The sequence below is a fragment of the Dendrobates tinctorius genome, unplaced genomic scaffold (genome assembly GCF_039654945.1).
Source record: "Dendrobates tinctorius isolate UK_male_01 unplaced genomic scaffold, ASM3965494v1 ptg000016l, whole genome shotgun sequence".
Lineage (NCBI taxonomy): Eukaryota > Metazoa > Chordata > Amphibia > Anura > Dendrobatidae > Dendrobates > Dendrobates tinctorius.
Genome location: NW_027361684.1, coordinates 84,478,130 through 84,495,399, shown reverse-complemented (window position 1 = coordinate 84,495,399; position 17,270 = coordinate 84,478,130). Strand labels below are relative to the sequence as shown.

General features: G+C 49.4%; 1 long non-coding RNA gene across 2 annotated transcripts in view; it reads right to left on the bottom strand.

The window, feature by feature from the left end:
- The window catches only part of LOC141078348 (uncharacterized), a 52,078-nt gene that overhangs the window by 6,722 nt on the left and 28,086 nt on the right, over positions 1 to 17,270 (bottom strand). The gene's annotated exons all lie outside the window — the stretch shown is intronic.

Sequence of the window (17,270 nt, the reverse complement as noted above, 5' to 3'; positions counted from 1 at the left end):
GAATTGAAACACAGACCCAACACCAATGAAAATCAGATCCGAAACAGTGATGGAAATCGGCTATGAATCTGAGGCCTCATAGGTATTTTCCATGCATGTAATATTGATGATCTATCTTCAGGATAGGTCATCAATGTCAGATCAGTGGTTGTCCAACATCCGGCACGCTCACCGATCAGCTGTTATTGGTTCCAGCAGAGGCCTGTTGTAAAAATTAAATGGAGCTGAACAGCACAGGTTCGTTCAGTTTATATTGGATGCTGCTGAAAACTGCAGATCAGTGCTATGTATTCTCTTCTCAACCTGTCCTAAGATTAGGTCATCAATATTATATTTATACTTATATTTCATATAGAAGGGAAATGTATCCTTTGAGTATAAGATACCTTGAAATATCTATACATGTTGCTTAGACTGTCTACATGTGCCAGTTAGAGTTGAGCGAAACGGGTCGGTCAAATTCATAAGTCGCCGACTTTCGCTGAAGTCGGGTTTCATGAAACGAAACCCGACCATAGCGTGAGGTCGGCCACGAGGTCGGCGACCAGAGCGCCAAAGTCGCGTTTCAAATGATGCTTCCAGCGCCCTTTTAAAGCCAATGATGGAGGACGCACACTGTGGGCAATGCGATGACATGGGCATCGGTCACCACCATCTTTGAGAAGGGCATGCAAGTGATTGGCTTGCTTTGTGTGGCATCACAGGGGCTATAAAAGGGCGTGCAGGCCAACCGCCATCTTACTTCTGCCAATCTTAGCATTAGGGAGAGATTGCAGCTGCTTATTCTGAATAAGGGAGAGCGTTAGGCAGGGAAGAAGAACAAAAAAAACTGCTTCTGCTGTTAGCGATTTCCACTGTACAACACAACAGTTTGTGTGCAGTGACAGGGGAGGATATATTTTTGTGCCTCAGCTATGTTGGTTATTAGGCTGCCTTATAAGGCTCCCTGATAGCTGCATTGCTGTTTGCACACTGCTGTGCAAACTGCTTTTTTAAAAGCAAAAATACTTTTCTTCACAGTTACCAAGCGTTCATTTTTTCACACTTTTGTTGTGCAGCAGTCCTGCTTATTAGGCTGCCTGCTGCCATACTTGGACTGAGAGCATCATTGTCAGCCTCCTATAATCTCTAGGGAGCTTGCAATTCTCCCCAATACTATATACACCTTGTACCTGTGACGTCTGCCTGCGGTCTGGGCTGCAGCCGGACAACACCCCGAGAAACACTGATACCCTTTACCCCTATACAGGGATCTGGATTTATAGCAGAGCCCAGGAGGTGCTGTCTGAATAGGAGCAAAGACCAGAGCAGGACGGTCGCCAGAAAGGTGTTCCAACACAGGACACAAAGGTAATGATATCTGAGACTAAACCAGTCAGGCAGAAATGGTATAAGCACGGTAGACAGCAGCAAAGACAGATACCAGGTCGAAGCCAGAGTCATAAACCAGGAGAGTCGCAGAGGTGCCGAATCGTTAGACAGAAGCAGAGTCAGAATCCAGGCCGAAGTCAGTGTCATAAACCAGGAGAGTCGCAGAGGTACAGAATCGTTAGGCAGAAGAAGAGTCAGAATCCAGGCCGAAGTCAGTGTCATAAACCAGGAGAGTCACAGAGGTACAGAATCGTTAGGCAGAAGAAGGGTCAGAAGTCCAGGCAAAAGTCAGAGTCAGTCAACAGTAATTCACACAGTAACACGCAGGGGAACCAAGAATATATCCGTCGGCCTGCAAGAGCAGTCCCAAGGTATTTGAGGGATCAGGTCATCCCTTACAGGCCCGTGGCCTGATGATGTCATCCGGACCGCCCCCAGGACCAGGCTGGATGGTAATGCACCAGCCCCTTCATGACTGACAGAGGAGCGAAGCCTGCGTCCAGCGGACGCCTGCGCAGGAGCCTCATGACTATCGCCGCCACCACTCGGGGTTGAAGCACAACGCCTCCCAGAGACCAAGGCCGAGACTGCAGGCCACGGGTCAGACGGTGATAGGATAGTCCGGCGCCTCCTACTGGCCGAGGCCGGAACAGCAGGCCCTGAATCTGACGGTGATGTGATAGTCCGGCGCCTCCTACTGGCCGAGGCCGGGACAGCAGGCCCTGAGTCTGGCGGTGCCGTGACAGTACCCCCCCTCTAAGAGGGGCCTCCGGACCCTCAAAACCCGGTTTGTCAGGGTGGAGGAGGTGAAACCTGCTAATCAACCGCTTTGCACGAATGTCACTAGCGGGGACCCAGGACCTCTCCTCTGGGCCGTAGCCCTTCCAATGCACCAAATATTGTACCGAGTTTCTCACTAGACGGGAATCAAATATGCCCTGGACCTCGTACTCCAAGGCGCCCTTGACCAAAACTGGAGGAGGAGGGGACCGGATGGGATGAATTGGGGAGCGGTATACCTTGAGGAGGGACTTATGAAAAACATTAGGAATTTTAAAAGACTGCGGGAGCTTTAACCGAAACGCTACTGGGTTAATTACCTCTAATATTTCATATGGGCCGATGAACCTGGGACCCAGTTTGGCCGACGGTACCTTAAGTTTGATGTTTCTTGTAGAGAGCCAAACCTTGTCACCAACTCCCAGGTGCGGCCCCTGGGATCGTCGTCTATTGGCTGCCGAAGTCTGTCTAATTTGAGCCCCTTTTAAATTAGAGTTTACTTCGGACCAAATAGTCTTTAGACGATGTATATTTTGCTCAACCCCTGGGATTTCCGACATCTTGGCCGAAAATGATCCAAAGCGCGGATGTAGTCCGAGGTTACAGAAGAAGGGGGTGGTTTTGATGGAGTCTTGGTATCTATTATTGAGAGCGAACTCTGCCAATGGCAAATGTTCCACCCAATCTGACTGATGTACTGAGACATAGCAGCGGAGGTATTGCTCCAGCGTTTGGTTGGCACGCTCAGTTTGGCCATTCGTCTCGGGATGGTATGCCGAGGAAAAAGACAACTCAACACCAATACGTCTACAGAACGCCCTCCAGAACTTCGAGACGAACTGGGTACCCCTGTCGGATACGATATTTGCCGGAACGCCGTGCAAACGTACAACGTGAAGAACAAACAACTTACTTAAGGTTTCAGAGTTGGGTAAGCCGGACAGGGGAACAAAGTGAGACTGTTTACTGAACCTGTCCACCACCACCCAAATACAAGTTTTCCCCTCGGAGGGTGGCAGGTCTGTAATGAAGTCCATGGAGATGTGGGTCCATGGACTTTCAGGGGTGGGCAAGGGCTGAAGCCAGCCGGCAGGACGGTTATGGGGGGACTTGGCGCGGGCACAGACTTCACACGCTGAGACGTACTCCTTACAGTCCTTGGCCACCGTTGGCCACCAAAAGTTCCTGGTTACCAGCCTAGTGGTAATATTGAGACCAGGGTGGCCTGCCAGGACGGAGTCGTGAGATTCCTTTAACACTCGTAAGCGAAAGGTAGCTGGGACGAATAATTTTTTTGGGGGCGTAGTGTCAGGAACTTGTTCTGATGACCTACGGATCTCCTCCAGAAGGTCCAGAGATACTGCCGACACGACAATGCCATTAGCCAATATGGGAGCTGGTTCATAGTCCTCGGTGTGTGTGTGACAAAAGCTGTGGGAGAGGGCATCTGCCCTCACATTTTTGGTTCCGGGACGAAAGGTGATTAAAAAAATCGAACCTGGAGAAAAACAAGGCCCACCTGGCCTGCCTAGGGTTTAGTCTTTTAGCCGACTCTAGGTAGGTGAGGTTTTTGTGATCGGTAATAACAGTAACTTTGTGTTTGGCGCCTTCGAGGAAGTGGCGCCATTCCTCGAAGGCCCACTTAATTGCCAATAATTCTCGGTTGCCGATGTCATAGTTTCTCTCCGTGGCAGAGAATTTGCGGGAGAAAAAGGCACATGGGCGAAGCTGAGTGAGGGCTGCAGTGCCTTGTGAGAGCACTGCTCCCACTCCGACTTCGGAGGCATCTACTTCCACAATAAACGGGTGGTCCAAGTTTGGTTGAATCAACACCGGGTTGGCCACGAAGCACTCTTTTAGTGTGGAAAAAGCCCTGGTTGCCTCAGGATTCCAATTAGTCACGTCCGCCCCTTTCCGGGTAAGGTCCGTGAGTGGCTTGGCAATCTCTGAGAATCCCCTGATGAATTTGCGATAATAATTCGCAAATCCCAAAAATCGCTGGAGTGCTTTCAGCGATTTGGGTTGTACCCAATCCTTAATGGGTTGAATCTTGGCGGGATCCATGCGGAACCCCTTGCCTGAGACCATGTATCCTAAGAACTGCACCTCTTCGGCAAAAAAAACACATTTTTCAAATTTTGCGAACAAAGAGTTTTCGCGCAGTCTTTGCAGTACTGAACGGACGTGTTGAGCATGAGTCACAGGGTCAGCAGAATAAATCAAAATGTCGTCCAGATATACGACGACATACACCCCACAAATATCTCTGAAAATATCATTGATGAAGTGCTGGAATACTGCAGGAGCGTTACTGAGTCCGAAGGGCATTACCAGGTACTCAAAATGGCCAAGGGGTGTATTAAAGGCCGTTTTCCATTCGTCCCCATCTCTTATGCGGACCAGGTTATGTGCCCCCCGGAGGTCAAGCTTAGTAAACCAGCGAGCTCCCAGTAACTGATTAAACAGATCAGGAATGAGTGGCAGCGGGTATTGATTTTTTACGGTTATGGCGTTCAGCTCACGGTAGTCAATGCATGGTCTGAGTCCACCATCTTTTTTCTCTACAAAGAAAAACCCAGCTCCTACAGGTGAGGTGGAAGGTCTAATGAAGCCTTTTCGAAGGCTGTCTGCTATGTATTCCTTCATGGCTACACGCTCAGGACCAGAGAGGTTGAATATTCTCCCCTTAGGGAGACGGGCACCAGGGACCAATTCAATAGGACAATCGTATTCTCTGTGAGGAGGTAGTTTCTCCGACTCCACTATAGAGAAAACATCTTCATAATCTCTAAACGCATATGGAATAGAAGATGTTTTAATTTTAATCTGGTTTACTGAAAAAGACATACAGTTACTCTGACACCATGGACTCCAGCGCACAACGTCACCTATGCGCCAGTCAATAACCGGATTATGTTGGTGCAACCATGGCATGCCTAACACAACTGGATCTGATAAATTGTATATAACAAAAAATGACATTTGTTCATTATGTAATGTCCCCACTGACATAGAAATTTCTGCAGTAACGAATTCCACGCCTCCTTGGAATATAGATGTACCATTAATCGCAGTAGTCTGAATAGGCGCTTTAAGCCTTGACAGAGGTACACCAAGGCTCTTAGCAAATAAAAAATCCATAAGGTTGACGGCAGCACCACAATCCACATAAGCCTTCACACACAGACGTTTCTTAGCAAAAGAAAGGGAAACTGGTAACAACAGTTTGGCCGCATTTGCGGGCAATACCTGACCCCCAGCGCTGTCCAGGGGGTGATGGTCCAGGAATGTGGATTTCCAACAGCCAGCATTTTCCTTGAAGCTTCCAGGCTGCAGCATGCTTGAGCCTGAGAGCGACCTTCCAGGCTGTGCAATGTAACAGGTGTTTGGGCCAAGAATCAGCTCAGTCAGGAGGAAGGAAAAAAAAAAGGTGAGGGAAACTGCTTTTATCTGTGTTAAGTATAGACACAAAAAGCCGTTTTATTTTTTGGGCCGGATATAATGTGACGTCTGCCTGCGGTCTGGGCTGCAGCCGGACAACACCCCGAGAAACACTGATACCCTTTACCCCTATACAGGGATCTGGATTTATAGCAGAGCCCAGGAGGTGCTGTCTGAATAGGAGCAAAGACCAGAGCAGGACGGTCGCCAGAAAGGTGTTCCAACACAGGACACAAAGGTAATGATATCTGAGACTAAACCAGTCAGGCAGAAATGGTATAAGCACGGTAGACAGCAGCAAAGACAGATACCAGGTCGAAGCCAGAGTCATAAACCAGGAGAGTCGCAGAGGTACCGAATCGTTAGACAGAAGCAGAGTCAGAATCCAGGCCGAAGTCAGTGTCATAAACCAGGAGAGTCGCAGAGGTACAGAATCGTTAGGCAGAAGAAGAGTCAGAATCCAGGCCGAAGTCAGTGTCATAAACCAGGAGAGTCGCAGAGGTACAGAATCGTTAGGCAGAAGAAGGGTCAGAAGTCCAGGCAAAAGTCAGAGTCAGTCAACAGTAATTCACACAGTAACACGCAGGGGAACCAAGAATATATCCGGCGGCCTGCAAGAGCAGTCCCAAGGTATTTGAGGGATCAGGTCATCCCTTACAGGCCCGTGGCCTGATGATGTCATCCGGACCGCCCCCAGGACCAGGCTGGATGGTAATGCACCAGCCCCTTCATGACTGACCGAGGAGCGAAGCCTGCGTCCAGCGGACGCCTGCGCAGGAGCCTCATGACTATCGCCGCCACCACTCGGGGTTGAAGCACAACGCCTCCCAGAGACCAAGGCCGAGACTGCAGGCCACGGGTCAGACGGTGATAGGATAGTCCGGCGCCTCCTACTGGCCGAGGCCGGAACAGCAGGCCCTGAATCTGACGGTGATGTGATAGTCCGGCGCCTCCTACTGGCCGAGGCCGGGACAGCAGGCCCTGAGTCTGGCGGTGCCGTGACAGTACCTGGTCATACACCTGCCTATTTCAGCCTGTTAAATTGAGGTGTAATCTATAGTGGGCCTGAGATAATAGTTCAGCCTCCTAAAATCTCGAGGGAGCTTCCAATTCTCCCCAATACTATATACACCTTGTACCTGGTCATACACCTGCCTATTTCAGCCTGTTGTATTGAGGTGTAATCTATAGTGGGCCTGAGATAATAGTTCAGCCTCCTAAAATCTCTAGGGAGCTTCCAATTCTCCCCAATACTATATACACCTTGTACCTGGTCATACACCTGCCTATTTCAGCCTGTTGTATTGAGGTGTAATCTATAGTGGGCCTGAGATAATAGTTCAGCCTCCTAAAATCTCGAGGGAGCTTCCAATTCTCCCCAATACTATATACACCTTGTACCTGGTCATACACCTGCCTATTTCAGCCTGTTGTATTGAGGTGTAATCTATAGTGGGCCTGAGATAATAGTTCAGCCTCCTAAAATCTCTAGGGAGCTTCCAATTCTCCCCAATACTATATACACCTTGTACCTGGTCATACACCTGCCTATTTCAGCCTGTTGTATTGAGGTGTAATCTATAGTGGGCCTGAGATAATAGTTCAGCCTCCTAAAATCTCTAGGGAGCTTCCAATTCTCCCCAATACTATATACACCTTGTACCTTGTTTTACAGTACCATATAGCTGGTGGTATTTTGGGTACATTTTTCCAAAAATGAGGAAGTATGGTGGAAGAGGCCGTGGAAGTGGGCGGGGGTTGCCAGCTGGTTGCCAGCTGGTACTGATAGTGGTGGTGGTGCATCTGCTGGTAGTGGCAAAAGCACAATAGCACGTAAGGCAGGAGGTGTTGAGCCTGCGTCATCGTCTGGCTCTACAAGGCCTCAAAGGCTCCCTTTTCTGGGAGCAGGTAAACCGCTTTTAAAGCCAGAGCTTCAGGAACAAGTTTTGGCTTACATTGCTGACACAGCCTCCAGCTCTATCGCCTCCTCTTTTGAAGTTTCAAAAAATAAAAGCACTGAGTCGTCAGTGGAGGCTCCTGGTCAGGAACAACACCTTTACTTGTGTCCTTCACCCCTACCAAAAGTTAAGGATGCGGCAGGCCACACTACAGATTACTCCATGGACCTCTTTTCACATACCATGCCTGGGTTATCAAGTCAAATCGTGAATTCCCCAGTCCAAGATGAATCTGACATGGAGTTCACTGTGCACAGCCACTGCTAGATTTTTCTGCTGGTACATTCACTCAGAGCACTACATTGTCCTGGCAGTGTACTGAGCCAGAATCTGACCCTGATGAAACTCAGGTGCCCCTTCCCGCATACTATACCACCTTACACGGTGACACAGAGGAAGGTGCACATGAAATTGAAGAGGAGGTGATGGATGACCCAGTTGTTGACCCAGATTGGCATCCATTGGGGGAAGAGGGTGTCGCTGCCAATAGCTCAGAAGAGGAGGAGGATCCGCAGCAGGCATCGACATCGCAACAGCTGTTATCTGGCAGGCCCGTAGCAGTCCAAAAGCGGTTTACAAAAACCAAAAGAGTTGCAGGACAGCTTGGCTAGACGGTCAAATTAGCACAGCGTGCAAGGCCTCAAAATGTCTTCCATAGTAGGAAGAGTGCAGTGTGGCACTTTTTGAACAAAATCCTAATGATCAGGCAAAGGTCATCTGTAAGACGTGCGCAAAGACCTTTAGCCGAGGGAAAAATCTGAGAAATTTGAATACCAGTTGCATGCTTAGACATTTAACCACCATGCACTTGCAAGCATGGACGGACTACCAAACCTCATGTACCACATGTGCACCTGCTCCAAATGAAGGTAGTCAGCAACGCTACATCGCTTCCCCCACTGTAAGCCCACCGCTTAGCACACCACCAGCAGCAAATGTTGAGGTGTCGTCGCAAGGCCAAAGCAGTCAGGGAATCACAATGTTATTGCTACGAAAGACTGAATCTAGGCCATCAGCAAGACCACCAATACCATCACCAACCCTCTCTCAGTCCGCCATGTCCACCGCTAGTTCCACCATATGCAGCTCTCAAGTCCAGCTCACCCTACCAGAGACTCTGAGCAGGAAAAGAAAGTACTCATCCTCTCATCCGCGTACACTGTGTTTGAACGCCCACATTGCCAAGCTAATCTTGTTAGAGATGATGCCCTACCGGTTGGTTGAAAGCGAAGCTTTCCGCGAGCTCATGGCCTACGCAGTACCACGCTATGACCTACCCAGTCAGCACTTCTTTTCTCGAAAAGCCATCCCAGCCCTCCACCAGCATGTGAAAGACCGCATTGTCCATGCACTCAAGCAATCAGTGAGTGGAAAGGTGCAACTCACAACGATGCATGGTCCAGTAGGCATGGCCAGGGCCGTTACGTGTCCATCACTGCGCACTGGGTTAATGTGGTGGATGCAGGCTCCACAGGGGACATCAGCGGTGGGACAGTGCTGCCTAGCCCACGGTATAGGAAACAGTTGGCTGTAGGCGTTCGACCCTCCTCCTCCAGAAGCGAAAGCTCATCCACAGAGCGCAGTCGCACGAGCACTCCATCCGCAGCTGCCAGTGTTGCACACGAGGTGTCCCACTATCGAACAGCTAGTGGTAAGCGTCAGCAGGCTGTGTTGAAGATGATGTGTTTTGGTGACAACAGACACACCGCGGAGGTACTGGCCAACTACTTGTAGCGACAAACTGAGTCATGGCTGGGCAGTCTACATCTTGAGGAAGGCAAGGTAGTTAGTGATAACGGCCAGAATTTTGTGGCAGCCATAGCCCTTTCAAAACTCAGACACATACCTTGCCTGGCTCAAACCTTGAACCTGGTGGTACAGTGCTTCCTCAATAATTATCCGGAGTTAAAAGCCCTGCTCCATAAGGTGCGAAGACTGTGGTCGCACATCCGCCGGTCGCCCATACACTCCAGTCGTATGCAGAAGCTGCAGCGATTGCTCCACCTTCCCAAGCACTGCCTAATTATTGACGTTGCAACAAGGTGGAACTCCACCCTGCACATGGTTCAGGGGCTGTGCGAACAGAGGCAGGCTGTAATGCATTTGTGGGAGGATACACGGGCAGGCAGTTTGAGGGCAGACATGGAGTAGTCTGGTGTGTAGTGGTTGAAGCTGAAAGACCTCTGTAAAGTCCTTCAGTGTTTTGAGGAATGCACACGGCTGGTAAGCGCAGACGACGCCATCATAAGCATGAGCATCCCACTTATGCAAACTTTGACGCACATTAAGGAGCAGGCGTCTGCAGCCGAGGAGGAAGAGGAGGAGGGAAGCCTTGATGACAGTCAACCATTGTCTGCTCAGGGAACTGTCCTGGACGAGGTGGAGGAAGAAGAGGAGGAGGAGGATGATGGGGATGATTATTTAGGGGAGGAGGATGCTTCTCGGGGCAAGAGAAAATGTTGGCGTGGCAAGGTCAGGTACAGGGTTTGTGCGTGACTGGAGGGATGTTGATTTGCCAGAAAGTGCTCCTCCACCCAGCACTCACAGTGCATCATTGACACCTGGAACATTGGCCCACATGTGTGATTATGCCTTGCAGATCCTAAAAAGGGACCCCCGCATAGCCAAAATGATGAACGATGACGACTACTGGTTGGCCAGCATCCTGGATCCACGCTATAAAGGCAAATTCAAAAACATCATGCCACAGGAGAACCTAGAGCTAATATTGGCTAACAAACAAGAAACTCTGGTAAACCGTTTGAGGCATTCCCAGCACACAGCGGCGGTGATGGTTCTCCCACAAGCCGTAGGGGGCAACATGGAAGAGGTGTTCGTGGTGCTCACAGCCGAAGTGGCGTTGGACACGGGTTTCATGACCATGTTGTGGACTGATTTTTCAAGTACCGCTCACACGACTGGTAATACTGCATTGATTGAAAGTGACAGGAGACAGCAGTTGTCAACTCTGGTTACAAACTACTTCTCCCATATCGATGTTCTCCCTCACAGGTCATTCCCCTTTGACTATTGGGCCTGTAAGCTGGAAACCTGGCCTGAATTGGCACAATATGCCTTACAGGAGCTCGCTTGCCCTGCTGCTAGTGTGCTATCCGAAAGAGTCTTCAGTGCTGCTGGATCAATCCTGACAGAAAAAGGACCCGTCTGTCGACCCAAAATGTTGATGATCTAACCTTCATTAAAATGAACCATGCATGGGTTTCAAAGGATTTTGTCCCACCTTCCCCTGCTGACACGTAGGTTGCCAGAAAAATGGCTCGCTTTTGTCATCCTCTTCCTCGGACTTCTCCAATTCCTCCATTTGCAGCTGCTGAATGTGCAACATCAACATATGCCATTTTTTCAACCTCCCTAACTGGGCTGCCTCCCCCCCCAGGGCTGGGGTCACCACCTGGCGCACGCACCCATGCGAGTGCCGTTGCCTTGGACAGGTGGATGGGCCCACTCTTGGGCGACGGCACTGGCTCAGGGTCCCTCATAGTACAATCAAGTGTCTCTGACGATGGGGGTGCACACCTGCTGTCAGACACACCGGTGTACTATGAGGGGCCCTGTCCCATTACCGCTGCCCACGAGTGGGCCCCCCCTGCTTGCTCAGGGCCCCAGCACTTGCAATACTTACCTCTCCCTGCTCCACCGCTGTGTAGTCTGGGCTGTTAAAACCTTCACTGGGGCTGCCAATACAAATTTGATGAACTGATAGATGATGGATAAGACGTAGCTCTATCTTCAGATGATCAATGGCTTCCATTTGTTATGGACGTCGACTCACAATGAGATGCAGTGGTGGTTTATCATCAGCTTTCACGGTTTTCCTACTCACAGACGTGTGACATTCCTGCCCACATTTTTAAATGTGTCCTCTCATGCCAATCCAATAGAATTGCCTACGGCCTGTGGCTTCTGTCTTTTGCTCTCCAAAGTTACCTGACAGATCATGATAGGCAGTGAGGACAATGTCTACATCTGTCCCTGTGATCACAATATGATGGAGATGAGTAACGGTGATGGGATCCACGGTACTGCGATACAGCAAACCTTTCTTAACAAACAACTGTTTTCGCTGTCTCCACAGACAAAGTAATTGAGGGTCAGCATCGCCTCTGAGAATTCTCCCTGGAGTTTTTCCTGTGATTAGTAATTCCAAAATTTCTGCAATCATTCAACTTTCCGTCTGTACTTGTATCCATCTCGCTTCCTCTTGCGGAGAGTCTGGACTGTCTTACTGAGGCTGAAATATATATGAAGATTGAAAAATACCCCAACAGTGTATACTGGTGTACGCTTTGAATACATAACCCTTTAGATTCTTGTCTAATCCATACTGAGGCTGTGAGTGTCTTTGTCGGACTCCGGAAATATACACAGAGATTTTTAATGTTTAAACTATGCTATATATACCTGGTATCCAGTGATACTGTACTGTTATGATTGAGTCACCGTAGGAGGCAAAAACAAAAATGCTAGCTAAGTCCAGAAAACCAGAGAGGTTGGCAGCTATCAGATTGCAGACCCCTGATCCTATCACAACAACTAACAGTAGCCGTGGGGGGTTCCTACGATGCCCTAGACCCCTCGATCACAGCCGGAGAATTAAATAGGCCTAAAGAAAGAAAGGGGAAACCTAAACTGCCCCAGAGCAGACCCCAAAGCAATAGGCAGCCCCCAACATATAATGACGGTGAAGCAAGATGAAAACACTAACACAGACAGAAAGATAGACTGAGCAAAGACGGGGCCCAAAACTACCTAGATAGGAAAGGACAGGAAGGCTGCTGTCTGCAATCCGTGAAAAACCCTATGAAAATAAGAGCCAACAGACTGACAGTGAAAAAGGCCCTGAAGACGCTAGGCTTCAAAAAAGCTATGTCAGTACTCAGGAATATTCTGAAGACAGAGCAACCGGCAAAAGGAGATTCAGCTTATCCCAGCAGGGAATGGCAGAATCCAGAAAAGCAAGGAAAACAAACACAAAACATAAATGCAAACAGGCAAAGCAGAAACTTAGCTTTAGGGAAGCAGGAATCAGACTGGTGTCCTAGAAGTCCACAGAGAAAGTTCACAGAGAAATCACCCGCAGGGCAGGAGGGCATCGGCAGCCTTATATCCAGTCAGTGACTCCACTCAGCCAGTCATCCTCATTAGACTCAGGTGCCTGATAATCAGGCTCATTACCTTCCATTACCAGAATAGGGAGTTCCCCAGACCTCAGTGAAGAAGGGGAAAATGAACTCACAACACTGTACCCTTTCTCAACTTTCTACAATCTTGTCGAATCCATACTGGGCCTGAGACCGTCTGAGTCTGCCTCCTGATATATAGACATAGATTTTTAATGTGTAAACTATGCTACATATATACCTGTTATCCGGTGATACTGTACCCTTTCTCAACTTTCTACAATCTTGTCGAATCCATACTGGGCCTGAGACCATCTGAGTCTGCCTCCTGATATATAGACATAGATTTTTAATGTGTAAACTATGCTACATATATACCTGTTATCCGGTGATATTGTACCCTTTCTCAACTTTCTTCAATCTTGTCGAATCCATACTGGGCCTGAGACGTCTAAGTCTGCCTCCTGATATATAGACATATAGATTTTTAATGTGTAAACTATGCTACATATACCTGGTATCCGGTGATACTGTACCCTGTCTCAACTTTCTACAATCTTGTTGAATCCATACTGGGCCTGAGACCGTCTGAGTCTGCCTCCTGATTAGAGATGAGTGGTGTTCGAGTCGACCTGTTCACCAAGTTCAAATTCGAGCTGTTTTGGGCGGTGTCACGTGCCCCGTCCTGAGTGACACGGCCAGCAGGCCGGTAACTGATACAACAGGACGCGGCACGTGTAATTGTCCTATGTGATGTGGCCCGCAGGCCGGTAGCTAATACAATAAGACAAAGGGAATAGGGAAAACCTGGGTAACAATAACAATGGTGGCCCTGCGTTGGGTAATGGGGAAGTGGAGACCTCCTGCACTCCCCTTAGTCAGTGTCTCTCCACTCCTAGCGTTCCCTAGGCCGGTTCCGCACCGGGCGCCGATCAGCAGCCTTAAAACCCTGACTCACTGTGCACCTAAACCCTCACTAGGGAATTAGTCGGTGCGGAAACTAATCCCACCACTGCACTAAACACACATAAGGAAAAGTGACAAAACAGGGGAACACACTTAGCCTTGCTCTGTTGCTTACGCTCCCAGCAACAGAGCCCACCACCTGCGTGCATCTTTTCCTCCACCATGTCCATCATCTGGGTGCACTGTCCAGAAACGGATCTTCTCAGCACCATAGTGCAGCCTTGGAGCAAACAGAGTTCACAACTGCGTGCAGCTGTCCAGAAACAGAGTCCCGCCAATGAGTCCAGCTTTTCTGCCAAAGAGTCCAGCATGCTTGAGTCCAGCTCTCAGCAACAACGTCCAGCATTTTGAGTGCAGCTCTACACCATAGCTGCCACTCCACCAATCCATGCACGAACTCCTTGCTGACACCATAACTGTGACTCCACCACGCCATGCCAGCCCTCCTTGCAGACACCATAGCTGACACTCCAGGACTCTCACTGAGCTGCCCGTGACTCTCCTTTAGCTCCATCTTTCACCCAGACTTGCTTGCAAATGAGGACCTTATCACCAACAGTGATTAACACACCTGATACTCTCTTATAGAGCTATCACACCTGATACATAATTATGTGCACAAACTAAGGTAACCAAAGTGCAGTGACCCTATTGGCCACCGGGGGAAAACTACAACTGAAATCACCACAGTGCAATGACCCTAATGGCCACCAGGGGCAAAACCACCTTTGGCAAACAGCCAAGGGAAAAAAAGGTTACTTTGTGCATTTAGTCTGTCAGATCCAACCTGGATCGTGACAGTACCCTCCCCTTAATGAGGGGCCTCTGGACCCTCAAAACCACTCCTCATCAAGGCACCAGCTACAGCGGAGACGCCTAGATCCAGAGTTCACCCCTGCAACTACCTCCACCTCAGGTTTATGACAAATGCACCGCTGGTATTGGCAAAGTATGTTCTGGAGGCACCACTCATCTCCAAAGCGTCGACCTGGGGAACGAGTTATGTATGACTATGTGTATGTTCGGTATGAGCTGGTAAGACTCAGCAACACACTTCCACAAGATGTTTTTTGGTGGCCACCCATACATGCTCGTTCACACACAGGTCCGGACCTGAACGTTTATTGCCACACATTCGTTTGTCATATCTCGGTGAACTCATTCTAGGATCAACAACAGAGGTGTCCCCCTGTGTCACCACACTCGCACCCCCCGCTATTCACCACAGGAACACCACCCTCCAACCCTTTTCACCATGAGGTTTGCGCCTCTCTGGGTTGGCTAATGGCGAGGGCTGAGACATGCCCCTACTCCCCCGCAGCACACCTGCTGCTCACACCAGTGAGGGAGGGGCCTGGGAAATGGAGGAAAAATACACTCCCTGGTCGCCTTCCTCCGAACGACCAGGTGGTATGGGAGATTTGGCGTAAACCCCACGGACTATCACACCAGTCTGCTCACTACAGGGATGCACCCCTTCACCTCGGGGAACCCCAGACAGCACCATGGAGACCAACTCCACCCACCTGTCTGGGTACGTCCGCCTGTATGAGCAAGTCCTGCTCCCCAGCAGCGACTCTAGGGGCTTCATTGCCAGCCGCTATTTGATTTCCTGGTTGAGCCAAACGGGAGCCCCCAGACCCTGATGATTGCTGCTGAACTGCTTCACACCATGCAGCTCCTCACTCTCCTCAGTGAGGCCCAGCAGCCAATACTCACGGGTCTGAACATGGCCTGAGGCTAAACAGCTCTACACCATAGCTGCCACTCCACCAATCCATGCACGAACTCCTTGCTGACACCATAACTGCAACTCCACCACTCCATGCCAGCTTCCTTGCAGACACCATAGCTGACACTCTCGGACTCTCACTGGGCTGCCCGTGACTCTCTTTTAGCTCCATCCTTCACCCAGGCTTGCTTGCAAATGAGGACCTTATCATCAAAAGTGAATAACACACCTGATACTCTCTTATAGAGCCATCACACCTGATACATAATTACGTGCACAAACTAAGGTAAACAAAGTGCAATGACCCTAATGGCCACCGGGGAAAAACTACAACTGAAAACACCACAGTGCAATGACCCTAATGGCCAACGGGGGCAAAACCACCTTTGGCAAACAGCCAAGGGAAAAAAAAAGGTTACTTTGTGCATTTACTCTGTCAGATCCAACCTGGATCGTGACAGGCGGTGTTCGAGCCGTTCGTCGAACTCGAACACTTTGCTTAAAATTCGGCTGTTCGAGGTTCTGTTCGAGAACGGTTTGTTCACCAAAAGCGTAACTTTATTTTCACATTAATAATGGTTTTCAATGTTAATAGACAGTTTCATGGCATAGTAGCGGTGTCTGGTAGCCAGCGGTGTAGTACACCTGTCAAGGAGCTCCACCGTGTGTGTTTCTAATAATTTTTTACAGCATCTTGTCCAGAAAATCCTTTTGGGCCTTGTAGCACTGTCTGCTACTCTGCAGAGGAGCCCACCCGTGAACCTAGCTATGCCACCTGATTATGAAAGAACCAGTTTTTGACTGCATTAAGTCCAGTTAATACTTTGGGCCTAGTAACTGTGTCTGCTACTCAGCAGAGGAGCCCACCCGTGAACCAAGCTGTGCCACCTGTTTATGTAAGAACCATTTTTTAACTCTATTTAGCCCAGTGAATACTTTGGGCCTAGTACCTGTGTCTACTGCTCAGCAGAGGAGCCCACCCATAAACCAAGCTGTGCCGCCTGTTTATGTAAGAACCATTTTTTAACTCCATTTAGCCCAGTGAATACTTTGGGCCTAGTAACTGTGTCTGCTACTCAGCAGAGGAGCCCACCCGTGAACCAAGCTGTGCCACCTGTTTATGTAAGAACCATTTTTTAACTATTTAGCCCAGTGAATACTTTGGGCCTAGTACCTGTGTCTACTGCTCAGCAGAGGAGCCCACCCATAAACCAAGCTGTGCCGCCTGTTTATGTAAGAACCATTTTTTAACTCCATTTAGCCCAGTGAATACTTTGGGCCTAGTACCTGTGTCTGCTGCTCAGCAGAGGAGACCACCCGTGAACCTAGCTGTGCCACCTGTTTATGTAAGCACTGTCTGCTACTCAATAGAGTTGCCCACCCGTGAACTAAGCTATGCCGCCTGTTTATGTAAGAACTGCGTGCTACTCAGCAGAGGAGCCCAGCTGTTAAGCAAGCTACAGCACCTGTGGTTTGGACACTTAATTTTTTCACATTCTTTCTGGAATGCCGGTTAGGCCTAATTCCGCAATTCCGTTTGACCTGCACTTACTGGGAAATCCTCGGGGAAGAATTGGAATCCCAGATCCCCATCACTAACAGGGTTCAGCGGGTTATCTGCACCTGTAAGCGACACACGCTGGTCCTTTCAGTGTACCGCGCATGCAGCCCCGGACATGTAAGGGCATGACAGACCTGTTATTGCTCGATCTCGCGTGCCAGAGCCTCGCGTGTCCCTCTAGTAAGCTGGACACGGACCGCGGGGGCATGCCGGAGTCTCGTTCATTAACGGAATTAAGCTGACAAATCGCTAGCACAACTAAAAACAGCCATGCACCACCACCCACAGAATCGACAAAGCTTGCAATCTGTCCATCCTTT